Source organism: Rhinolophus sinicus, linkage group LG09 (assembly GCF_036562045.2).
Source record: "Rhinolophus sinicus isolate RSC01 linkage group LG09, ASM3656204v1, whole genome shotgun sequence".
Classification (NCBI taxonomy): Eukaryota; Metazoa; Chordata; class Mammalia; order Chiroptera; family Rhinolophidae; genus Rhinolophus; species Rhinolophus sinicus.
Genome location: NC_133758.1, coordinates 63,460,997 through 63,487,914, shown reverse-complemented (window position 1 = coordinate 63,487,914; position 26,918 = coordinate 63,460,997). Strand labels below are relative to the sequence as shown.

General features: G+C 37.7%; 1 protein-coding gene across 1 annotated transcript in view; it reads left to right on the top strand.

The window, feature by feature from the left end:
* SUGCT (succinyl-CoA:glutarate-CoA transferase) overlaps window positions 1–26,918 on the top strand; it is an 866,747-nt gene that overhangs the window by 525,929 nt on the left and 313,900 nt on the right. The window lies entirely within an intron of this gene.

Below are 26,918 nucleotides of genomic sequence, written 5' to 3'. Positions count from 1 at the left end.
TGTGGAATATTTAGAAGGTACAATTATTACTACCACCACTTCTGTTTCTACTAATACAATCAGGCATACCATATGAAATTGCGGCCAAATTACAGGTAAAACGCAGCTGACCTGTTGTTTTTGTTGAGTAGATGAGCAAAAAGTTTGTTAAAACAATGTTCTGAGGCAGACCCTATTGTACTTCCAGCTTACAGATTAGGACACTGAAACACACAGAAGTTAGGTCATTTGCCCCATGCAGCTGGAAAGTAACAGGTCCTGATTATAAACCCAGGTTATTGGTGTGTGGTCTCAGCATCCCATGTAAATTTACCACTACCCCCATCCCATGCAGTCCTTGAGCTTTGTTAAATTCCTTCGAAAAGCATACAGGCATATCCACAACTATCAAAAGGTGGGTATGAAAAATACACTTTACTTTTATTGTTAGCAAGCAAACAGACTAAGAAAGTCTAAAAAAATTCATTTTAACTGTAAGAAAATCTTGAAAGCACAGCAAATTATGATGAAAATATGAATTGCCTCTTATCATACCAACCAATGTTAACTACTATTACTATTTTAATGTATTTCCTCTAAGATTTTTTCTATGTATATTTATGTGCATAGATTATTTGAGGTCATTATATTGTTTTATATATTTAACTGTTTATATGACAATATTTTTACTTTATATCATGTCACCAATATTTTATCACATATTAATTATTCATTCACAATCTGATTTTCAGTAGATGTTTAATATTTGATTGTATAGATGTATGCTAATTTGACTGTTTCCTTATTGTCACATATTTAAATTGTTTCAGATTATTTTATGTGTGCCTTTTGTAAATATCACATCTCTGTTATCGGTGGAACAGTGTCCCTTGTGTGATATGTTGAAATTGTAACCCATGAGAACTGTGAAGGTGACTCTGGAAATAGGGTCTTTGCAGATGTAATGGAGTAAGTGGAAGCCACACAGGATTAGGGTGGGCCCTGAATGCAATGACTGGTGTCCTTATAAGTAGAGAGAGAGTTAGAAGCAGTCACTCACACAGGGGGAAGATGGCTTGTGAGGAAGGTGCAGGATTAGAGTGATACAGCTACAGGCAAGGGAACTCCTGGGATTGCAGGCAACCACCAGAAGCCAGAAAGAGGCAAGGAAGAGTTCTTTCCCAGAGAGCTGACATCTCGCCGGCTTCCAGAACTGTGAGAATCAATTTCTGTTGTTTTCAAATACCGAGTTTGTGGCAATTTGTTACAGCAGCCCCTAGGAAACTAATTCAATAGTAATATTTTGGGTTTTAATCAAATTTGAGTTTCCTTGAAAAAGGTTTCAGTTGTTACTCTCACTAATGTATTTATCTAATGCCTTTGACTTCTTTAACGTTTTTTTATTAAATTTATTGGGGCGACAGTGGTTAGTAAAATTACATAGGTGTCAAGCATACAATTCTGTAATACATCGTCTGTATATCACGTTGTGTGTTCACCACCAAAAGTCAGATCTTCCATCACCATATATTTGACCCCTTTAATGTTTTTTATATGCGTCCTCCTGTTACTTTTTTGTTATCTTTTCAGTTGCTTATATTTTCTTCAGTGTTTTGAAACATGTTTATTTTATTGCCTTTACATTTTTGAAAACCATCTTTGACATATATTTTTCTAATTGTCAGAATTAAGATTGAAACAGAAATATTTAAGTTGCCTACACTTGAGGTTATGAGTTGAGTAAGTTTACTTTTCCCTCCTTTCTACTTTTAGGTCTTAAAATATAGTAGTGATAATACCTCACATTTACTGAGTAAGTGCCATGCTACTGTGTCAGTGTTTACATGTACTTGTAATAGCGTATCTCATTTTACAGAGAAGACCAAAACATTGAGAGATTGTGGAACTTGCCCAAGCTTACTAGGGAACTGCACTATTGGGCCTTCCAAATAAATTCTGGCATTTTAGACTTAATTAGTATTAGACTATGATGTTTTACATTAATTATATCTTTTACTTTAAGAATTTTTCAGACATTTTATTTTAGTATTCAAGATAGATGGGTTGATGGATTAACTGATTGATTAGATATTTTCTATGTTTGTGTAGTTTATGATCAGAGACTTGATGAAGTTTAGTACGTGTATAAAATGATTGCAATTCTTTTTTTTTTTATCAAGTGCTTTCTCAGATCAGATCTCAAGACCAAAACTAATTTTCAGTTATTTAAAAATAGGCCATATGGTAGAAATTTCAGTACACCAAGTGACACAGAGGCCAAAGAATACATTTTTCCCCTTTATTTATTTATTTTTTCAGTTACAGTTGATATTCAGTATTATTTTATATTAGTTTCAGGTATACAGCATATGGTTATACATTTATATAATTTATGCAGTAATCCCCCAACTAGTCTAGTACCCACCTGGCACTATACATAGTTGTTGCAACATTATTAATTATATTATCTATGCTGTACTTTACATCCCCCTGACTATTTTGTAATATCCCTTTATTCTTTACTTAGTATTAAAATGTTATATATTGGTTATCTATTGCTGCATAACAAATTATCCCAACACTTAGCAGCTTAAAACAACAAACATTTATTGCTTCAAAGTTTTTGTGTCAGGAATCTAAGCATAGCTCAATTGAGAGCCTCTGGCTCAAGACTGCAATTTACGTGCTGGCCTGGACTGCATTCTCACCTGAAGGCTCAAGTGGGGGGATGGATTTTTGGTAGGGTTCAGTTCCTCCTAAGTTGTTGGACTGAGGGCCTCACTCAGTTCCTCACAGGCTCTTGGTTGATGGACTCCCTCAGTTCCTTGTCACTTGGGCCTCTCAACTGGGCAGGTTATAATGGCAGCAGGGCAAGGGAGAGAATGAGAGTGCCCAAGACAGAAGCCACAGTCTTTTTGTAACCTAATCTTGGAGTATCATTCTGTTACCTTTGCTACGTTCTGTTTGCTAGAAGGGAATAACTAAATTCAATCCACACTCAAGGAGCAGGGATTACATAACAATATGAATACCAGGAGATGGGAATCATTGGAGGCCATCTTACAGGCTACCTGCCATATTTTGGTTTTAGCTCTTTGATGAGATAACATTTTAAATCCCACTTCTGAGCAAGTCTGAATCACCTGAGATCTTTTAGAGGAAAGTGACCTGAGGGTTTAGACTACAACTAGGCACATGCTTCTAAGGGGAAATGTTCTGCTTCCTCTTATAATCTGTTTTAGGCAGAAATGACTAGCAGGGATCACATGGGCACCTTTAACCAAATTTCAGCAATAAATTAGATATTCCTTCATTGCCATTTGGTATTTAGTGTTGGAAAGGATCTTGCTAAAAGTGACCAAAATTTGTTGCTTTGCATTGCTGAACTTGGAAATTTGTTACACTTAATTTTGTACTTTAAAAATGTTATCAGGATGTGCCTAGGAATACATTTTTTTCATTGGTTTTCCTGTGAATTATAATATGCTGTCAACCATTGCAATCTGCTTACTAGGCCTTTCTTCATCTCAAGAAAACCTTTTCCTCTTATATCTTTGATTATTGCTACTTTTATTTCATTCTTTTCTTTAGGAATACCTTTCAGCCTCAGCTTAGTAGCTCTCATTTCCTTCTTCCTGCTTAGCTTTTTTTCTTTGTTTCAAGAGAACTTCTATGCCCACCACTACATGATTGGAGTTTTTGTGTTGTTGATTCATCTGTTCCTTCAATGCAGATTTTAATGATTTTAAATCTAACAATGTGATTTTAGTGTCCTTGCAATTCTTTTTTCATTTTATCATTACCCTTTTAATTTCATCATTTCATCTTTTCACTGTTGTTTCCTTAAGATGATTTGTTTCTAGTCATAGTTGTCTTGTCTTCTTGTCCTTTATTGAGGAAACCAAACATTTCCTTAAAATTCTTCTCAGTCCTGAACTAGATAATGTTATGAAGTGTTTTATTCTTCCCTGTCTCCAGAATGTTTTTTTTTTCCTTCTCTTTTTCAGCAAATTATTTTTAATTTTCTTTTTACTCACCTTCAAACAAGGGTCCAGACTCAGTATTTTTCTTTTTCTTTTTTTTAAATTTTTATTCTGGAACATGAAGCTCTTTTTAATTAAAGTATAGTTGACATACAATCTTATATTAGTTTCAGGTGTACAATAATGACTTGACATTTATATACTTTATGAATTGATCACGAGAAGTCTAGTACCCATCTGTCACTATACAGGGTCATTGCAATATTGACTATATTCCCCATGCTGTATATTATACCCCCATGATTTATTACATTATAAATTTGCACTTCTTAATCTCCTTCAACTTTTTTGTCCATTCCACTCACTGCCCTGCCCTCTGGCAACTATCAGTTTGTTCTCTGTATCTATGAGTCTGTTTATTTTGTTTTGTTTGTTCATTTGTTTAGTTTAGATTCCACATATAAGTGAAATGGTACAGTATTTGTCTTTCTCTGACTTATTTCTCATAACATAATACCCTCTAGGTCCATCCATGTTGTCGCAAATAGCAAGATATCATTTTTATGGCTGAGTAATATTCCAGTGTTTTTTGTTGTTGGTTTTTTTTTTGTTTTGTTTTGTTTTTTTTTTTTGTGTGTGTGTGTGTGTATTCTTTATCCATTCATCTATCAATGGACACTAAAGTTGCTTCCACATCACAGCTATTGTAAATAATACTGCAATGAACATAAGGGTGCATATATCTTTTTGAATTCGTTTTTTGTTTATTTTCTTAGTATAAGTGTCCAGAACTGAAATTGCTGGATTGTAAGGTGGTTCTATTTATAATTTTTTGAGGAACCACCGTACTATTTCCATACTAGCTACATCAGTTTACTTTCCCACCAAAAAAAAAAGGGGGGGGTTCCTTTTTCTCTACATCATCGCCAACACTTGTTTTTTGTCTTTTTGATGATAGTCATTTTGACAGATATCAAAGTACAATATAGTTGTCTTGTTTTGTGAGGTGATATCATTGTGGTGTTTACCTGTATTTCCCTGATGATTAGTGGAGTTGAGCACCTTTTCATGTCAGACTCAGTATTTTTCAATAAACAAGACAACTATATTGTACTTTATATAAACTGAGACTGAATTGCTTTTTTAAAATGAAATTTATTGGGGGTAACACTGGTTATTAAAATTATATAATTTTCAGATGTACAATTTTATAGTACATCATGTGTATATTGCATTGTGTACTCACCACCCAAAGTTTAGTCTCCTTTTGTCACTGTATATTTGACCCCCTTTAGTGTCTTCATCTCCCCCACCCATATGCTTTCTCTCTGATAATCATCATACTGTTGTCTGTGTCTATGAGTTTGTTTGATTCTTGCTTTCAGTTTAGTATTCCACATATGAGTGAAATCATATGATTCTTGTCCTTTTTTGCTCGAGTTGTTTAAGTTAGCATGCTACTTTCAGGATCCATTCATTTTGTCACAAATGGCAATATTTCATCATTTTTTATGGCCAGGTATTATTCCACTGTATATGAGTATATGTACTACCTCTTCTTTATTCAATCATCAGTTGAAGGACTGTTAAGTTGTTTCTGTCTTGGCTATTGTGAATAATGCTACATTGAACACAGGGGTACATATATCTTTACAATCAGTGTTTTCAAATTTTTCAGGTAGATACCCAGAAGAGGGATTATGGGTCACATGGTATTTCTAGTGTTAATTTTTTGAGGAATCTCCATACTGTTTTCCATAGAGGCTGAACCAGTTAACATTCCCACCAGCAGTGAATGAGGGTTCTCTTTTCTTTATATGCTCTCCAACACTTGTTGTTTCTTGTTTTATTGATAATAGCCATTCTAACAGGTATGAGGTGATGTCTCATTGTGGTTTTGATTTGTGTTTCCCTTACTGCTAGTGAAGTTGAGCATTTTTACATATATCTTTTGGCCGTTTGTATGTCTTCTTGGGAAAATATGTGTTCAGGTCCTCTGTCCATTTTTTTTTTAATTGAATTGTTTTGTTGTTGTTGTTGAGTTGTATGAGTTCTTTATATATTTTGGATATTAGCCCCTTATCGGTGGTATCATTTGCAAATATCTTCTCCCATTCTTTCGGGTGCCATTTTGTTTTGTTGATGGTTTCTTTTGCTGTACAGAAACTTTTCAGTTTGATATAGTCCCATTCATTAATTTTTGCTTTTACTTCCCTTGCCTTTGCGGTCAAGTTCACAAAATCATCTTTGAGACCAAGATCCAAGGTCCATTTGTTTTTTTCTATATATTTTATTGTTTCAGGTCTTATATTCAAGTCTTTAATCCATTTTGAGTTAATTTTTATGTATGGTGACAGCATCTAATTTCATTCTTTTACATGTGGCTTTCCAGTTTTCCCAGCACCATTTATTGAAGAGGCTTAAGATGGTAGCTGACTCTTGAATGGACATTGTCTGAGTATATTTAAAAAGCTGAAATCAATCACCCAGCTCCTTTCCCTCTCTTTATGGCTTGAACAACCAGAATAATCTGTGAGTTGTCTGATTAGCAGCATAGAGTCCTATTTCTGGCCCAGGTAGGCTATAAATCTCTGAGGAAAACATTTACCCATTTGGCTGTCTCACCTTTAACCTCTGAAAAACAGGTTGACCAGGTTCACTGAGTTATTTCACAGGACCTCTGTCTGTTAAGTAGCAGAAAAGTTGGGTTGTTTTCCCTTCCTGAATTCTAAAATTAGTGTCTATGGAAATGATTTAGTTGTCACTAACAGTATTATGGGCTCCTGTGTGACATGGCAGTGAGTACACATCAGCTGTTAAGAAACAAAGATCTTGCTTTCCTACTGGAGACATATGGTTAAAACCACAACAACAACAATTACAAAAAAGTACCAAAAGGATATTTTGTACACACAGAAAAAAAACTTAAAGAGAATTAGTTTTAAGTAGTATATCACTGACTTTTCCTTGATATCTCATAAACACTGAATAATATTGAGCTGAGTTTTAAAAATTTGATGTTAAATTAAGGTACTAGTTACTTTAGCAGCAGGGAGATGGGTAGAGTACATTAGGGAGTGAGAAGTAATCTTTTGCTGTTGTCACTTCTGAGAATGAAAAGTATAAGAGCTCCAGAAAAAAAAAAAAAATTTCTAATTGCAGTGCAACCCACAAGCTTGCACATCCTATAATGAGAAAGCTCCTTGTTTGCTGCCAAAATCTGCCATCCAATCTGTCTGGTAGTTGATTTCGTTATTACATTTTGATGTGCCCTTGACAAGCTTTAGCACACAAAAATTCAACACTTCCTCCTGAACCCCTCCAGTACCAGAAAGATCAGGGAGGGCTGACAAAGGCCTGTGCTTGACTCTGTTATTTACATAGCTGGAATGTTTATAAACAGAACGAGTGTGAGGGGAGCAAAGCCTTAATCACACCAAGCAGCTCTCTGCCCTGCATGTGTTAAAATAGCAACTCTATCTTGTCCTGCACTTCGTGCTTCACACAAAGACCCAAACTCAGTGCCTGAAAACTGTCCTGAGGGGTTTAAAAATGAGGGAAAACAGCTCTCTTTGCCTTTGATAATTCTGATGCATTGTTCCCCCACTTTGGGTCTGTAGCATCTGGTGTTGTTGCAATCATCTTTCCATGTCACCTTGATCCCCTTGGTCCCCACGACAGCACCAGGCCCCTCCCATTTCCCTGACCCATCCTCACAGATTTATTCCCACACCCAGACTCAAGTGGGAAAATAGAAAGGATTCAGTATTACAATAATTTCATGAAATATGTTATAAACCTCAGAAAAACTTAAGGGAAAGGCAATAAAAACAAACAATGCCACTGAACCTTTGCAAATATAACTCTATTTTCCTGCTCTTGTTTTTTTTTCCATCCACAGGTGTTAATGTGATGTAAATGTTCTGGATGAGTTTTATTTGAAAGGTCCTAACCTGCTCCTGGGAGTGAAATGTTGCTTTCAGCATTATTCTCAGCTACACTAAATGTCTTCCACGTAAACAGGTTTCTCTGGTCTAGGCAAAGTGTTAGTCTGTGAACTTGCCTGTTGGTAACCCTAAATGTTAGAAAGGGCTCTTACAAAGGTGAAGACACGCAGTGGTCCAGGATTGGCTCTAACTCCAGGGCTTGTGATTGCTCTGATTTGGATGAACTAAGATGATCATAATATATTACTATGGACTATTTTTGTGGGGCTACTGGGGGCAGGGGGGGTGCAGTGGTGAAATCATAAAGGTACAATTTGCTACAATCATAAAAATATATATCAAGAGATACATTTCATAAAATGCCTTTAACTATAATGATAAACTTTTCTGAGATATCCAGAGAAGAATACTTTCAAATATATATATATATACATATGTGTATATATATATATATATGTTTAATTTCCTGTATTCTCTTGTGCTATGCCACTGACATGTTAAGTTGTAGTGTACATATAGCTTCCTGTTTACCAAAAATATCTTGCTCTTAGAAAAATAAATTAACAAAGAATAGACTGAAGAGAGAAAGGGAGAGTCGAGAGAGTTGTTAGCATTTGCTGAATGCTTTCTATACCAACATAGTCTCCTAATCATTAGGTATTTTATGTAGATTATAAAATTTAATGCAATAATCAGAACACTGATTTCTTCAAGATAAGAATTATTCCCATTTCCCAGATAAGGAAAAGATAAAGGAAGATTAAGTAACATTCCTAAAATTACACAGCTAGTAAATTAAAATCTATATCAGACTGATGCCAAAACCGTGCTTCTCACAGCACCTTTTCTTTTTTTAAAGACACAGGATGTCTGAACACGTAGATTTGACCCTAACCCACAAAATCTCCCAGGTAAAATGTGTATTCAGAAATTTGCTTTAGTTGATCAACAACTGATAGAAACTACTCATGCATATAGTACTAATGACTCTGGTGGAAATAAGAAGCAAATATACCCACTAGGCAGAGGTAGCTCTTTCTTGTTTTCCAAAGGTAATTAAGCCAACTGTCCTAAGAAAACTCTTCCTTCTGTTTCACATATAACCAATTCCAGATGTGAAACTGCTTCCCTACAATAATTGGTTAGTGTTTTACTTTGACTGGCCTGACATTTCTTAAAACCTACTCCTCTCTCAAACTCATTTAGATGCTGGTTTCCAGACTGAAGTCAAATGTGGACCCTAAAGTGAGGAATGTCTGCAAACTGAAAATTCCAATTTAATTTGCACACTCCTCTTGAAACCTTAGAAGGGAAAGGGAAAGGAGGAGTGATGATCTTCCAAGGACCAAAGATCCAGTCCCACTCTGGTGTGTTCCTGTGGCTTAGTCCCTCTTCCAGGCCAGACCCTCGACTGGGGCCTTCTTGGCTTGGAGTCGTTTTGCTGCAGTTAACATTTAGTTCACACATCATTAGGTGAACCCAGGTTACAAAGATACACTGCTCTTGTCATAGCAGAAGTATGCTGCGTGCACCTGCAGTCTGAAGTTTTTGTGGAGGGAATAGACTAAAATGAATGAAAAGATTGAAACCATTTACTTTTTTTGTGACTCCACCTGCTGTGGTATATTTTTGTTGGAAGGGATAACTAGAGGTGTGTTTATGGCTTTAGGGAAAGGATACTTTAGGGGTTACATAGTTTTAAGGCTATTTTTTTCTTTAAAGCTATAAATCAAATTTCCATGAAAACAGTTATATGTATATAACTGTTACAGATTTTGTGTATGTGTATATGTATGTGTTATCCTTGGTGAGTCAGGAAGGGATAATTTCCTTTGTTGTTAGCCCAGGAGTAATTTGCTCATGGCAATACCATATCTATGCTATATTTGACATTGACAACCAGGTCAGAATAAAAATGAGCCTACCATCCTTATAAACTTACAGTCATCCGAGTCTGCTTTAAGTGTCTTTCAGGAGAGCATATTCTGTAGCAAGTGTTCAGTTAGGCCCTGTTACGTTTAATTAGTAATCTCATGAAGTAGATTTCATGATCCTCACTTTCCAAATGAAGAACCTAAGGTTAAAGATGGTAAGTGACTTGAGAAGCTCTGGTAGCTCTTCAGTGATGGAGTTGGGATGAGATAGCCATCTAATGATAAGAAGTCCAGAGATCGACCGCACACCACCATTAACTGAAAGCTCCAAAGCCCCAGATGGCAGTCAAACACATTCTCCCTCTATGAATATGTATCAAATCTTCAGTTAATCCATTTGTTTCTATTTATGACTTCTAGGAATTTCTTCTATGTAGCATTTCTGTTTTTAACCTCAGAATACTTGCAGGTCAGAATGACCATATGAAGTCTAATCTCTGTCTCGAGGAGCCTCAGCTTACTGAGATAGGAACATGAAACGGTCTTGATTTTTACCCTTCAATGTTTTCAGCTGTGTTATGTTGAACGATTCCCACACCACCCTCATCTCTTAATGTCATATTGGGGTGACTCCATAAATTTCCAGTTCTTTTAATAATATTAGACCTAATATTCGTTTAACCCTATACTCAATTTAAAGCCCTCTCTTTGTCCTACCAAAGGATACTTTCTTCCTTAGAGTTATGAGGTGTGTGGCCTGGCAATGACTTGCCTGCTTGCCATGCTCTTGGAGACTTAGATACGTATCTGTCAGGGTCAGCAGGAGGAATAGCAGGGACAGATATTTCCTTTTTTTCTCAGCCTCACTGAGGTATAATAGACAAATGAAACGTAATGTATTTAAAGTGTACAATGTGATGATTTGACATATGTATCCACTGTGAAAGGATTCTCAACACTGAGTTCATTCACACCTTTTTCTCACTTGGCTTTGTGTGGAGCCACCAGCATTCTCTCTTTCTCCTTAGATACATGTATACTACTCATGAAACCAACTCCTCACATCCCACTCCTTAGTCCTCTCCTTACATGAGCCGCAGAGGGGGTGTGGGGTAATGGTTGGTGGGTAGAAGTGTCGCCGGGGGCTCACGGCAATGTCTAAGAGAGGGCTCATCCGTGAGCAGCAGTGATCAGGTTCTTGTGTCCACGCCAGAATTCAAGAGCGAGACAGATGCAGGAAAGCACAGGGAGTTTATTGAAACGGAAGTATTCACTTGAGAGGGAAGTGTGGGTGAACTCAGAGAACAAGTAGTAAAAAAAAAAATAAAAATGAGAAAGTCCTAACTAGGGTATTTATCCCCTCCGGGGACAGGATTTGGTGACTTCCCATTGACTTGGCTCTTCAGTTTCCTCCCAGTAGGTGGCATCCTCAGTTTCCCTCTCTTTCCTCCTTATTGGCTCCTCTGGAACTTTCATGGAGTCAGATGCATGCTGGGAGTCATAGTAACCACAGTACAAATGAGATTATAATGATATAATTAGCTAAAGGTCAGGTCCCAGTCACGGGAATTAGCCTTGCTGGATGAAACTGGTTCTTGTTCTTCAGCTGCAGGTGCCAGATACAGTCACTTGTTACCTGTGTAACCAGTGAGGCACCTCACGTTGTACCTTGCAAGGGGTTGTCAATTTCCTAGGCTACCTATCCTGCCTCAGTAGGGACACTACAGTTAGTAATTTTTTTTGAAGAGCTCTCTGGCTCCATTTATGAGACATGATAGATGATATTGTTTAAAGTAATTTTAGCTGCTATAATAAATAAACCCTGAAATTTTAGTGCCTTATTCAACACAAGTTTGTATTGTTCTCATATAAAGCCTCCTAATCGGGACAGTTGCTCTGTGTAGTCATTCAGGCTGAGAGAGGCTCTGGCATGTTCCATATGAGACTTATGATATCACCTTGACCTAGACACCTAGCCAGCGATAGGTGTATGAGAGAAAGCATGGGAATGTCTGTGGGTTAGGCCTGACCTGGCATTCGTCACTCCTATTCACATGTCACTGGCCAGAACTTAGTCAAACCTAATTGTACGAGGAGGGGGAGAGAGGAAGTGGCTGGGAAATGCAGTCCCTGCTTGGGAAGCTGCTTCTCATTCTGCATTAAGGAAGAGGAGCATGAACTTTTGGTAAGCAGCTGGTCATGGCTGTCATAGGACGGCTATGACAAGTGTAATGGGCACACGTGTGAGGTGTGACACATGCAGCAAGCACAGCCACGTGCTCTGAGAGTGAGCCCCTCCTTGTCGGGACTGCACCTCACTCCGTGGGCTCTATTGCCTCTGCAGCTGCCAGCCCTCCCGAGCTTGCCAGTTCCTGAGCGCACAAAGTGAAGGCCAGCCCATCTGGCCTTGGGACAGTTTACATCCCTCAGGGCCCATCAGAGCTCTTCACCTCCCACATCTGCGTACTAACAACCTTGGTCATATCCCATTTGCCACCCTCCACTCCCTCACTCTTTAAATCTCCCATCAAGGTCTCTCATAATCAACTTCCCTACAGGCTCAGCCTTTTCTTGGAAAGTTCCCTTCACTTTCTTGCTCTAATGACAGCCCAACCTGCTCTCACCTGAGAACACTTCCTGTCCTGCAATCTGCTCAAATGATAAATAGGTTTTCTTCCTGCTGCATACATCTCAGGGCTGGAAGGCCAGATACTTATCACTTTTCTCTGCTTTCTGCTTCTAAATTGTCTTTTCTTCTATCTTTGGTATGCATGTCATCAGATTTTATTACCCTTAGCCCTTCTTATTGTCATCTGTTGGCCCCCTGCCTCTCTTATTTATGGAAGATGTCAGCATTTAGATCATCGTCTCACTATTGTCTGTTTTTTCTTTCATTCTTAGCAATTTCTGCATCTAAGCAGACAATTCAGATAATGCCCGGGGTCCTAGGTCTCTGACCTTTTGGCTTCCGTGAACTTCTCCACATGTTGACAACTCACTCAGGCAGTAATATCTTAGATGTCATAATCAGTAATAATTGCGCCACCTCAGAAAACTTGGTTTGATAAAAGCAACCCAGAATGACCATCACTTTCTATATTACTAACTCATTTAGTCTGGTTCTACCTTTCCAAGAACTCTCCCACTAATCATTTGCTTTTCAACCATTCATCCTTCTCCTGTGCCCTCACTTCCTTGCTTGCTGACCTGCATTTCATTGCCCAGCCCTGTAACTTTCCTTACAATCTCGTGTTCCTTGTTGCTCCCTCCTTTTATTGTATTTGACTGGCAAAACCTGAGTCTGATTAAAACCACCATCTCCTTCTGCCACATCGGCATCTGTGCAGCTGAACATTGCCAATGAAAAAACATACACCTTTACTGACTGGACTCAGGTCAGATTTATGACCAAAAATCTCAAATGGGAAGTAGTCTTGGTTCCCATATGTAGAAAATAACTTTTGTACTTTAGCTGACATCAATAAAAATTTCAGCATAATGTCCAAATAATGTCCAAAAAATTACTAGCATACTAGTGTATCTTCATTAAATAGTAAATAATTACTGCCCTCAGTAAATAATTACTTCCCTCTTTCATTAAATGAAAATAAAACAAACAGGTCAATGTTATTGCTTTTATTTGTTCAATTTTTAATTAAGGACAATTCTTTTAAAAATAACATTTTTTTCTATTTCCTGCTTGTTTGTGTAATACATAGACATTTCAAAAAATTGGAAAATTTGTGAATAAAAAGAAAGTTATGTAAAAGTATGACTTACTTTTAAAGCCATCAAGAGAAAATTATTTCTGACTTTTTGGTGTAATATTTATATGTGTTTAGTTACTTAACGGTCCCTCCCCCAACACCTCTCTTGGAGATCCTCTCTGAGTGGATGGTCTCTTGTACATGTGTTCTTAAATTAATCCATATCATAGTTATGACTGGTAACCTATTCCCAGCACTCTGCCCACCAGCCTGCTGTTCCTCAGGTAGTTTCAAGGCTATTCCTCTTGGACTATGAAGGCTTCAATCTCACCTGGTCTTATGTATAGGAAACATAGCAGGTAGAACCTCGCTGTTCAACGTGTGATCCATGGACCAGCAGTATCAGCATCACTTGGAGGTTTGTTGAAAATGCAAAGTATCGATCCCCGCGTGTTTTGGGTTGAAATATATCTTATTAAAGTTCATACATTATGTTCACCCTCCCAGCACCGGAGAATGTGACTTTACTTGGACATAGAGTCTTTACAGAGGTCATCAAGTTAAAATGAGGTCGTTAGGGTGGACTGTAGTCCAATATGACTGGTATCCTCATAGAAAGGGGAAATTTGGACACAGAGAAAATGCATAGAGGGAAGATGTTTACAAGCCAGTAGAGAGGCTGGAACAGATCCCTCACCATCCTCAGAAAGCACCAACCCAGCCAGCACCTTTATTTTGGACTTCTACACTCCAAAATTTTGAATACATATCTTCTTTTTAAGTCATCCCACTTATGTTACTTTGTTACAGTAGCCTTAGCAAACTAATACCCACTGTAGAGCTATGAATCAGAACCTACATTTTAAAAAAATCCTCAAGTGATTTTTATGCATGTTAAACTTTGGAAACCTGGAGTTAGAATGCTTCAAGAGCAAATAAGGGAAAACCTAACTCAAATAGTAGTCAACAATCAAGAGGATTGATTGCAGTGGTTCTCAACTCTGGAGGCAGGTTTAGAGTCACTTGGAGAGCTTTTAAAAAATACCAATGCCAGGAGCCTAGCTCAGAACACTTAAATAAAGACCCTTTGGGATGAGACCCAGGTATCAGTAAGCTTCCCAGAAGGATCTAATGGAGAGTCAGGGATGAGAACTACTGATTTATTGCCTTAAGTAACTGAAAAGTCCTGCATGGTGTGGGCCCTGGGTGTGGTGAACTAGGGCTTTGGTTTTGATTCTCTGCTCTCCATATGCTTGTTTTGTCCTCGGGTGACTTCATTCAAGGTCGCAGAGACGCTGCTGACAGCATTTATGACTTACTGCTTTGTCAGTCACCACCAGAGGGGAGGGAGGGTGCTTTGCTTTATTCTGACTGTGCCTACTTATCACATTGGTTGTCCCTGAGCTATATGTAGCTAAGGCCCAGGGAACACAAGGTTCTGAAAGGTTTGAACCTGGTTTCTGTGCCCTTTCCCAAGTCAATAATGATGCTGAGGGCAGAAGGGCAACTCTGATTGGCTCAGACCAAAGGAGGCTAACCTCTGAAGTCAAAGGTAGGTTATTCCCCTTCAAACTTCTGGGCTGTTATAGAGCAGGAGAGGGTTAGATGAAATCACTTGGTTTTAATTTATCAATTTTAATGTTACATGTGCCAATAGACATATAAATAAAGTAAATAGGAAGGAAGGGAGAGGGGAGGGAGGGAGGGAGCGGTTGGCTTTGTGAGGCAGAGTTAAGTAAAGCCAGCTAAAACAGAAGGTATAAATGAGATCCAGAGTCTTACAATACTCAAATTACAGGTTTCGATCACTCATCATACCAAGAACTAGCACTATCTCAAATTTAATGAAAAAAGACAATCAGATGATGCCAAAACTGAGATGACACAGATGCTAGAATTATCTGACTATTTTTTTTTTTAATTAAAGTTTGTTGGGGTGACAATTGTTAGTAAAGTTACATAGATTTCAGGCATACAATTCAGTATTACATCATCTATAAATCCAATTGTGTGTTCACCATCCAGAGTCAGTTCTCCTTCAGTCACCATATGTTTGAGCCCCCTTACCCTCATCTACCAGCCACCCAACCCCCTTACCCTCTGGTAACCACTAAACTATTGTCTGTGTCTATGAGTTTCCGTTTCTCATTTGTTTGTCTTGTTCTTTTGTTGTTTTTGGTTCATGTACCACATATCAGTGAAATCATACTGTTCTCTGCTTTTTCTGTCTGACTCATTTCGCTTAGCATTATAATCTCAAGATCCATCCATGTTGTCACAAATGGTCCTATTTCATCTTTTCTTCCCGCCAAATAGTATTCCATTGTGTATATATAACACAACTTCTTTATCCATTCATCTATCGAAGGACATTTTGGTTGTTTCCATGTCTAGGCCACTGTAAATAAAGCTGCAATGAACATAAAGCACACGTGTCTTGATGCATAAATGTTTTCGGATTTTTTTGGTAGATACCCAGGAGAGGGATTCCTGGGTCATACGGTAATTCTATTCGTAATTTTTTGAGGCACCTCCACACTGCCTTCCATAGTGGCAGCACCAACCTGCATTCCCACCAATAGTGTATGAGGGTTCCTTTTTCTCCACAGCCTCTCCAACACTTGTTACTATTTGTCTTGTTGATGATAGCCATTCTAACTGGGGTGAGGTGATATCTCATTGTGGTTTTTATTTGCATTTCTCTGATGATTAGTGATGTTGAGCATTTTTTCATATGTCTATTTGCAATTTGTATGTCCTCTTTGGAGAAATGTCTCTTCAGGTCCTCTGCCTATTTTTCAATTGGGTTGTTCGTTTTTTTTGTTGTTGAGTTGCATGAGTTCCTTGTATATTTTGGATATTAGCCCCTTATCGGAGGCAGTTTGCAAAAATCTTCTCCCATTCAGTTTGTTGCCTCTTTATTTTGCCGATGGTTTCTTTTGCTGTGCAGAAGCTTTTAAGTTTGATATAGTCCCATTCATTTATTTTAGGTTTTACTTCCCTTGCCTTTGGAGTCAAATTCATAAAATGCTCTTTGAACCCAAGGTCCATAAATTTAGTACCTATGTTTTCGTCTTTGCAGTTTATTGTTTCAGGTCTTATGCTTAAGTCTTTGATCCATTTTGAATTAATTTTGGTACATGGTGACAGGTAGTAGTCCAGTTTCATTCTTTTGCACGTGGCTTTCCAATTCTGCCAGCACCATTTACTGAAGAGGCTGTCTTTACTCCATTGTATGTTTTTTGCTTCTATGTCAAAAATTGTCTGTCCATATTTATGTGGTTTTATTTCTGAGTTCTCAATTCTATTCCATTGGTCTATGTGTGTTTTTCTGCCAATACCATGCTGTTTTGATTATTGTTGCCCTGTAGTACAAGTTAAAGTCAGGAAGTGTGATACCTCCAGCATTGTTCTTTTTTCTTAAGATTGCTTTGGCTATTCGGGGTCTTTTGTGATTCCAAACAAATCTGATGATTTTTTGTTCTATTTCTTTAAAAAATGCCATTGGGATTTTGATGGGGATTGCATTAAATCTGTATATTGCTTTGGGTAATATGGCCATTTTAACTATCTTGATTCTTCCAATCCGTGAACACGGAATGTTTTTCCATCTCTTTGTGTCTTCTTCAATTTCTTTTAAAAATGTCTTATAGTTTTCAGCATATAGGTCCTTCACATCCTTGGTTAAGTTTATTCCTAGGTATTTTATTCTTTTTGCTGCAATTGCAAAAGGAATTATTTTTTCTATTTCTTTTTCGGAGATTTCATTGTTAGTATATAGGAATGCAATGGACTTTTCTACGTTGATTTTTTAGCCGGCAACTTTACTGTATTCATTGATTGCTTCTAGTAGCTTTTTGGTGGAGTCTTTAGAGTTTTCTATATATAGCATCATGTCATCTGCAAAGAGTGACAATTTAACTTCTTCATTCCCAATTTGGATGCCTTTTATTTCTTTCTCTTGCCGGATTGCTCTGACGCGGACTTCCAACACTATGTTGAAAAGCAGAGGTGATAGGGGACAGCCCTGTCGTGTTCCTGAACGTAGAGCAAAGGGCTTCAATTTTTCACCATTAATTATGAGATTAGCTGAGGGTTTGTCATATAAGGCTTTTATTGTGTTAAGGTATTTTCCTTCTATACCTATTTTATTAACTGTTTTAATCAGAAATGGATGTTGTATCTTGTCAAATGCTTTTTCTGCATCAATTGATATAATCATATAATTTTTGTCCTTTATTTTGTTTATGTGATGTATCACATTGATGGATTTGCGTATGTAGAACCATCCCTGTGCCCCTGGGATGAACCCCACTTGGTCGTGATGAATAATCTTTTTAATGCATTGTTATATTCGATTTGCTAGAATTTTGTTTAGGATTTTTGCATCTGTATTTATCAGAGATATTGGTCTGTGGTTTTGTTTTTTTGTGTTGTCCTTACCAGGTTTTGGTATCAGGGTAATGTTGGCCTCATAAAATGAGTTGGGGAGTACTGTCTTTTCTTCAATTTTTTGGAAGAGTTTGAGCAGGATTGGTATTAGATCCTCTTTGAAGGTTTGGTAGAATTCATTAGTGAAGCCCATCTGGTCCGGGACTTTTGCTTTTGGGAAAGTTTTGGATGGCTGATTCAATTTCGTTACTGGTGATCGGTCTGTTTAGATTTTCCAATTCTTCGTGATTCAGCCTAGGAAGGCTATAAGTTTCTAAGAACTTGTCCATTTCTTCTAGGTTATTGAATTTGGTGGCATATAGTCCTTCATAGTATTCTTGGATGATCCTTTGTATTTCTGTGTCATCCATGATCACTTCCCCTCTTTCATTTCTGATTTTATTAGTGTCTTTTCTCTTTTTATCTTGGTAAGTCTAGCCAAGGGTTTGTCAATTTTGTTAATCTTTTCAAAGAACCAGCTCTTTGTCACATTAATTTTTTCTATTGTCTTTTTGTTCTCTATTTCATTTAGTTCTGCTCTGATGTTTATTAGTTCCTTTCTTATGCTGTCCTTGGGTTTCATTTGTTCTTCTTTTTCTAGTTCTTTAAGGTGTAACATGAGGTTATTTATCTGGGATTTTTCTTGTTTAATCCTATAATGATAATCCTATAATGATATAAATTTCCCTCTTAAAACTGCTTTCACTGCATCCCCAAAATTTTGGATATATTTTCATTCTCATTTGTTTCTATGTATCTTTTGATCTCTCCTCTAAGTTCTTCTTTGACCCGGTCATTCTTTCAAAGTATGTTGTTTAATCTCCACATATTTGCGGGTTTTCCAGCTTTCTTTTTGCAGTTGATATCCAATTTTAAAGCCTTGTGATCAGAGAACACGCTCGGTATGAATTCAGTCTTCTTAAATTTGCTGACGCTAGTGTTATGTCCCAATATATGGTCAATCCTTGAGAATGTTCCATGTACACTAGAAAAAGATATATAGTCTGATGTTCTAGGATGAAGTGCTCTGTAAGTGTCAATTATGTCCATTTCACCCAATGTGTCATTTGGGGCTGCTATTTCTTTATTTATTTTCTGTTCGGATGATCTATCCGTAGCTGTCAATGATGTATTTAGGTTCCCTACTATAATTGTGTTTTGGTCAATTTCTCCCTTTAGTTCTGTTAGTAGTTGCTTGGTATATTTCGGTGCTCCCTGATTGGGGGCATAAATATCGATGACTGTTTTGTCTTCTTGTTGTATAGTCCCCTTTATCAATATGAAATGTTCATCTTTGTCTCTTGTTACCTTTTTTATCCTGAAGTCTGTTTCATCTGATATCAGTATGGATACACCTGATTTTCTCTGGATAGCATTTGCTTGGCGTATCAATTTCCACCCTTTCACTTTGAGTCTACGTTTGTCCTTGTAGCTGAGATGTGCCTCTTGGAGGCAGATATGATTTGGTTTAGTTTTTTGATCCAATCAGCTGCTCTGTGCCTTTCTGTTGGTGAGTTCAGTCCATTTACATTTAGGGTGATTATTGATATGTGAGGATTTCCTATCATTCTATCTCTACTTTTCTGGTAAGACTGTGTCTCCATTGTTTCTTTGCCTTTTTGTTGTTGTCTGTTATTTCGTGTGGTAGTATTCTATGATTTTTTCCTCTGTTTCTTCTTTTATTACGTTATATATTTCAGTTCTGGATTTTTTATTTTTTTTTGAGTGGTTACCATTAAGTTTATGTAAAAGAAAGTTTCATATTTAGAATATCCCATTTTCTTTAGCATGCTTACTTTCTCCATTCCCATATTCCAGTTCAGGCTTTTACTCTCCTCCCTTTTATGTTTCAGTTGTCACAAATTATCCCTTTTTGTCCTGGGCGAATAGCCTCCTTCAGTATTTTTTGTATGCAGATCGTGTGTGTGAAAATTCCTTCAGCTTCTGTATGTCTAGAAGACCTGTATTCCTCCTTCATATCTAAAGGATATCTTTGCTGGATATATTATTCTTGGTTCATAATTTGTCTCTTTAAATCAGTTGAATATTTGATTCCATTTCCTCCTGGCTTATAGAGTTTCTGCTGAGAAATCTGATTATAATATAATGGGCTTTTCTGGTAGGTTACCATCTTCTTTTCCCAGGCTGCCTTGAGGATTCTTTCCTTGTTGTTATTTTTTGACAGCTTCAATATAATGTGCCTTGGAGAAGGCCTATTGGGGTTGAGGTAATTAGGTGTTCTATTTATTTCTTGGATTTGAGGGTCCAGTTCTTTCCATAAGTTTGGGAAGTTCTCATTGACTATTTGTTTGAATATACTCTCTGTTCCCTTCTCTCTTTCTTCTCCTTCTGGTATGCCCATTATTCTTGTATTGATCTTTCTGATGGAGTCAGAAATTCTTGTAGAGTTCTTTCGTTTCTTTTAAGTCTCAAGTCTCTTACTTCTTCCGTCTGTGTAATTTCCAGGTTTCACTATCTTCGATGTCACTGATTCTTTCCTCCATCTGGTCAAATCTACTACCCAAGCTGGCAATTTCTTTATTTTATTGAGTTCTTAATCTCCTGAAATTGTATTTAGTGCCTTTTTAAAATTTAATCTCGTTGGTAAAATTTTCACTTTGTTCTTTGATTGTGTTTCTGAGTTCATTAAACTACCTGTGTTTTCTCGCATCTCGCATGAGTTTTTTCAGAACTGCAATCTTGAATTCTCTGTCATTTAAGTCATATATTTCCATGCCTTTAAGTTCATTTTCTGGAGACTTTTCATTTTCTTCTTGAGCTGTCTTGTTACCTTGGTTATTCATGGCAATTAATTATTTATTATTTCTCTTTCTAGACATCTACAGGAGTGGGTTCTGCAACAGGTTGGTAGAAAGAGGTCTTTCATTTTACAGTTGGTATTGGTAGAATGTTTTATTTTCTCTCTGACTGCAGCCTTTTAGTCTCTCTCACACTGTAGTGTTATATTTTCTCTGTACTATTCCACTTCTCACACAATGGCGGGATTCCCTGGAAGGCAGGCTTCCCCTTTGTGAACAGTTTACCTGGGTCATAGGGTGCTGCCTCCTTGTGGGGAAGCGGAGAGCTTCTGAAGTTCCAAGGCTCTTCCTGCACCAGATTCAGAGCCCATTTGTTTCAGCTGCTCTGTTTACTCCTGCAGGGATTCACCCAAATAGGTGGCAACAGGGGCAGGGTGAGTTGTGAGAGGTAGCCCAGAGCAATGGCGGTAACCACCACCATAGCCAGTCCTGCTTCTACAGCTCTCTACCCTTTGCCGGAACTAATTGGGCTGTGAGTCCCTGTCTATGGACCACAATTCTCAGAACTGCAAATATTCTGTTCTTTTGATCTGACACTGCTACTGTTCCGCTCTAGCAGTGGCCATATGGGAGTGGGGTGAGCTCTGGGAGGGTTGGGAGGGGGCGGCTCGTCTCAGTGCCTAAGGCTCCGTTCTCTGCTCGGCAGTGAGGGCTTAAACCACCGTTTTCAGCCTTCTTCCCTCAGTCTTTTCTCCGCGGTCTCTGCCGTGAGCGTTGGGTTCAGCCGTGTTATATGCTGCCCCCTCAGCCCTGTGGGCCATAAGCGGAGCCCTAGCAGTCCGAGTTCTTCTCTCTCCCGCAGCTGCGGTAGCTCCGGGAAGCAGCGAGCCCGGAGCACTGAGCTGGGTCTGAGTCCTGCGCCCACGCGGCTCCGTCTCCGCACTTCTCTCTTCCCTCCTGCCCCGCTCGTGCAGTTTGTCCAACTTTTGGTGATTTTAGTAGTGTGCCCCTTAGTCTTACCTGTCTGTTGTGCAGGGAGTCCTTTGTGGTTATAGTTCAATTTGTTGTAAAATCCAGGGGGAGATTTCAAGAGGCTCACCTCACATGGTCATTTTTATGACGTCAGTTAAGATAATTTTCTAATATAATTATATGCATTATATAATATGTATATATATAAAATATACATTGCCTATGTGCACATACATTCATATGTGTAGAGAATGTGGTGTATTTTATGAAAAAAATGAGTAGTTAAATGCGCACACTTAGTCACATCATGTGCCTGGGTTCTCTGTTGTACCTGTGAAACTGGCAGAATGGTGCCATCTTGGAGGCTGGCCACCACAGCAGCAAAGAGCTAGGTCAAGGTCCTATTTTATCTCCTGCCTCACAGTATTTTGTTGGCAGCCACGGTGACATTTTTACAGCTTTCTATGCTCCCTATCCATGAGCAGGAATGAATAAATGTGTGCTGAAGTTAGGAAGAGGCTTGATGTAGAGTTACACTTAGCTGTCAAGATATAATTATGCATACCTTCTCACTCCACTAGAAAAATTCATCTGAACTACCAGTCACCAAAAGAAAGAAAATAGGCATGACTAGGGCATGAATGACATTTCCTGCTCCCTTCCTGAACACATTCACTGAAAAAAAAAAAGCCAGGCATCAGTGAGCAATTTTTAACAAAATCGTAAGAAAAGCTCCATGACAATAACATAGAGTGAGTGGTGTGAATTATTTTTCCAGGGATGGTCTACTCATGTATTATAGCTACCATAAGTACTATGACATTTTGAATAAAGTTTTGGACATTAGGACATATTTTTTTTTCCATGAAGAAAATACAGGTAATTTGATCCAATTAACTTAACCCCACACTGTAACCAGTTTGGTTTACTTGCCCCAGGTTTTTAGGAAGGTCTCTTGACCACTAATGCAATAGGACCTTAGGCAGTTAGGTTATTCATAGTTTCAGATTCTTTCTGGTTGACTTCGGCAGCCACATATAGTTTAAGGTATTGGTGATCAACAATTCCTCACATCAGAGGCTGGACACAGATTGCTTCAGAGAGCCCAGGCGGCCATTATGAAGGGCTCTGGCTATTGGGCTTACCAGGTTTCTCAACCCCATTTATGCAAGGATAGAAATGCCTTTACAATATTTCGATCACATGTTTTGCCATTAATTTCACTGATTAAAGAGTATTTCCAATATCCGTTATGCTACTGAACAAAGACCCTGGTATATGTCAGATCTGAAGATAGCTGAAGACTGTCTTGTGATAACTGTATCTGGAATTGGCCTTTTGATTAAGATTTTTCTCATGCTGACTCACCACCCCTGAGATATGCACTCCTGATTAACACAGATAAGCAGCCCAATGGTGTAGATGAAAACTAAAGCACTTGCACCGTCTATGCTGGAGTATTTTAAAGAAAGTTAGAGTCTCATAAAAACCATTCATTGGGGAGCTGACCAAGGTTGCGTCTGCCCCACCACACACCGCTGCCCTTTATGATGCAAGACCCTTCAATGGAGTCAGAATCCTTTTTCCACTTTGCTCCTCTTTTGATAGTTTGGCCCCTGTTTTGATGGCTGAAGGCAGGGAACACTTTGTCTGGCATGGACAACAGAAGATAATTAGTTGATAAAATAGCAATAACATTGGAAAATTTATAATAAAACAGCCCAGATGTTAGGGTAGAGTCCTGAGTCTACCGCCAAGCCCCTCATGAATTAAAATTTAGTTTGTCTTTGTTAAAATTTTCCTCCTTTTTTTCAAATCTCATTTGCTGTCTTGTAATTGATCTCTTCATACTCATGCCAGTATTCTTTCATGATGGGAATTTCATATCTAGTCTAGACAATGCCTTAACATAAAGCCATTTGCTGTACCATAGGATTTTGTGCCATGAATAGATCTATTTTGTTTTTTAAGCCAGTAATGCTAACATGTATCCCTCCATCCTAAATTAAATGGTTAGTGAAAAGAAAATGTAATGTCACATTTTGGACCCTTAGCTTTTTAAGGAACACGTCTACATGAGGTCATGTCTTAATCTTCACAGAAAGTTTATTTTTACAGAGAAATGCAACCCTTTTCCTAGAACAGAATAAAGAGGAAGGATAAAATTGTTAAAATAACGTAAATAAATAGAGATAATTTTTGGGGGGGGAGTTGGCAATAGATGGATTTGGTTCTTTAAAAAATTAAAGTCAGTTGTTTAACACCTGCAAAAGATTCAGGATGTAACTTTTTAAAAGGGGGAAAATCAGAGAGAAAAAAAAATTCTTAGTACAGTAAATGTTAGCATCTGAAACTCTCCCTTTGGCTTATTCATGAGTGTTACTTAGAAGTCTGTCCGAGACTCATTAGGTTATTTAAAATCACAGGTCTATCCATATGCAGACCAAATGTTTAAAAAAGGACTGCACACCCACAAAAGAAGTAAAAGAAAAATAAAAGGCCTAACAGTTTGCCTTGAAAGGCCCAGGGTACATTCTATTGTCAAAGGTAATTATATTGCCCATCCCCCACCCAAAGATGTAACTACTCCTTGTTTCATGAGGTTTTATACGGGAGAAAAATTCCATGTTTCACAATGGTAAAGTTCCAATCTGGAGGGAATTTTGACATAATTTATAATCGGGAGTCACATATTTCCCATTCTGCATTTTCTGTGTTCTCTTTGATTATAGTGACTATAGTTCCAAGATTCAAATCTGGGATGTGTTGCCAGTGTAGCCGTGGTCATTCTACCTGTGGGTGGTGATCTATTAAAGTCGTACAGTAAGTGAGAGCCTAGGGAAGGTCATGACTAACAAGATGAAACACCATGTCCAGCTTATTACCGTGACCCATTCAACATCAGGTTTTATCCACACTTACATCAGGAAAGTCCATGCATTTTCTTTAAACTTAAGCACAGTATTAAGTGGAAGCAACTTTCCACTAGCAAAGGACAACCGAAGACTTGCTATGAGACATTAACTCAAAACATGCTGTGTAAATACAGCTCAGGTAATGGCGACCTCAAGGAGGTTTCATAGAAAACTCAGGCTAAAGACAAAAAAAATCCCCTTACTCTTCCTGGGAAGAGGGAGGGAAGTTAGTATTTTGTTTGGTTTTATCTAGCTTGATAATAGCTTTTATTCTGTATTTTGCAACCGTAGGCCTAAGTTATATTCATCTTATTCTCTTCAAAGTTTTTGATGTCTCCAAAAATAAAGGATTTGAAAATGAACAATGTGTAGTGTCAAATTGAAAGGGTCAGTTCCATTTCTATTATTGTTATTTTTTTCAAGAGGTTTTGGAGATTGTATCATGTCAGTAGCAGAAAAAGGATTCCTTTGTATTTTGTAGTTTGTCAATTGACTTTCCTTGCTTTATATCAACAATTTATTCTTTTTTAAAATTTAGATTACTTTTCTGCTTGAAAAAAAACAAACACCTAGACCTTTTCTGTGAATAGGAATTTTAATAAAAACAATTATCCAATTATTCTGTGTAAATTAAAAAAGGCTTTATATAGTGAACAAAGGGATCATGGGAAGGTGCTCAGCATCACTAAGCATCGAGGAAATTAACATCAAAACCACCATGAGATACCACCTTACACCTGTCAGAAACACAGTCATCAAGAAGACAAGCAATAACAAGTGTTGGCGAGGATGCAGAGAAAAGGGAACCCTCGTGCACTATTGATGGGAATGCAGATTGGTGCAGCCACTATAGAAAACAGTATGGAGGTTCCTCAAAAAATAGAACTACCTTATGACTCAGCAATTCCACTCCTAGGCATTTATCCAAAGGAAATGAAAAGAGGATATCAAAAAAATACCTGCATTCCGTGTTTATTGCAGCATTTACAATAGCTAAGATATGTGGTATCTATCTATCTATCTATCTATCTATCTATCTATCTATCTATCTATCATCTATCTATCTACCTGTCATCTATCTATCATCTATCTATGTTATATATAAACACACACACACATATATATATATATATATATTTACTTAAGATATTTATTAAAATACAGCTAACATACAATATTATATTAGTTTTAGGTGTACACAATAGTTATTCAACATTTATATACCTAAAGAAGTGATCACCATAAGTCCAGCAACCATCAGACACTGTACCAGCTATCACAATATTATTGACTATATTCCCCATTCTGTACATTACATCCTCATGACCATCTTGTAACTACCAATTTGTAGTCTAATCCCTTCACCTTTTTCATCCTGTCCCCCAAACTCCCTCCCATCTATCACCCTGATAAATCTACTACCTAGTACCCATATGGCACCACACATAGTAATTACAATATTATTGACTATATTCCTTTTGCTATACCCCACATCCCCATGGCTACTGTGTAGCAACCTATTAGTACTTAATCCCTTTTCCTTTTTCACCCATTCCCAACACCCCCCTCCTGTCTGGCAACCATCAAAGTTTTCTCTGTATCTATGAGTTTATTTCTGGTTTGTTTGTTTGTTGTTTGTTTGTTTTGTGTTTTAGATTCCACATATAAGCAAAATCACATTGCATCTGTCTTTCTCTGTCTGACATACTCCACTCAGCATAATACCCTCCAGGTTCATTCATGCCACCGCAGATGGCGAAAACCCATTCCCTTCCATGGCTGAGCAATATTCCATTGTGTATATGTACCACCTCCTCTTTATCCATTTATCCATCGATAGACACCCAGGCTGCTTCCACATCTTGGCCATTGTAAACAATGCTTCAATGAACATGTGGATGCAATCCTTGAAGTAGTTTTTTTGGTTTCTTCAGATAATTACCCAGAAGAGGGATTACTGGGTCCTTCTTTGTGACTTGCTATAGCCTTTCTTTTAAAGTCTATTTTGTCTGGCATAACAACTGCTACCTCAGTTTTTTGTTTGTTTATTTTCCATTTTCATGAAATATATTTTTCCACCCCTTTACTTTAAGTCTCTGTGTGTCTTTCAATCTAAAGTGAGTCTCTTGTAGGCAGCATAGGTAAGGGTCTTGTTTTCTTATACATTCAGCACCCCTGTCTTTTGATAGGAGCATTTAATCCATTTACATTGAAAGTAATTGTTGACAAATATGTAGTTATTGCTATTTTATTTTATTTTTTTGTCTTAAAGAAGTCCCTCTAACATTTCTTGTAATACTGGTTTGGTGGTGAGTGGCTCCTTTAGCTTTTTCTTGTCTGGGAAGCTCTTT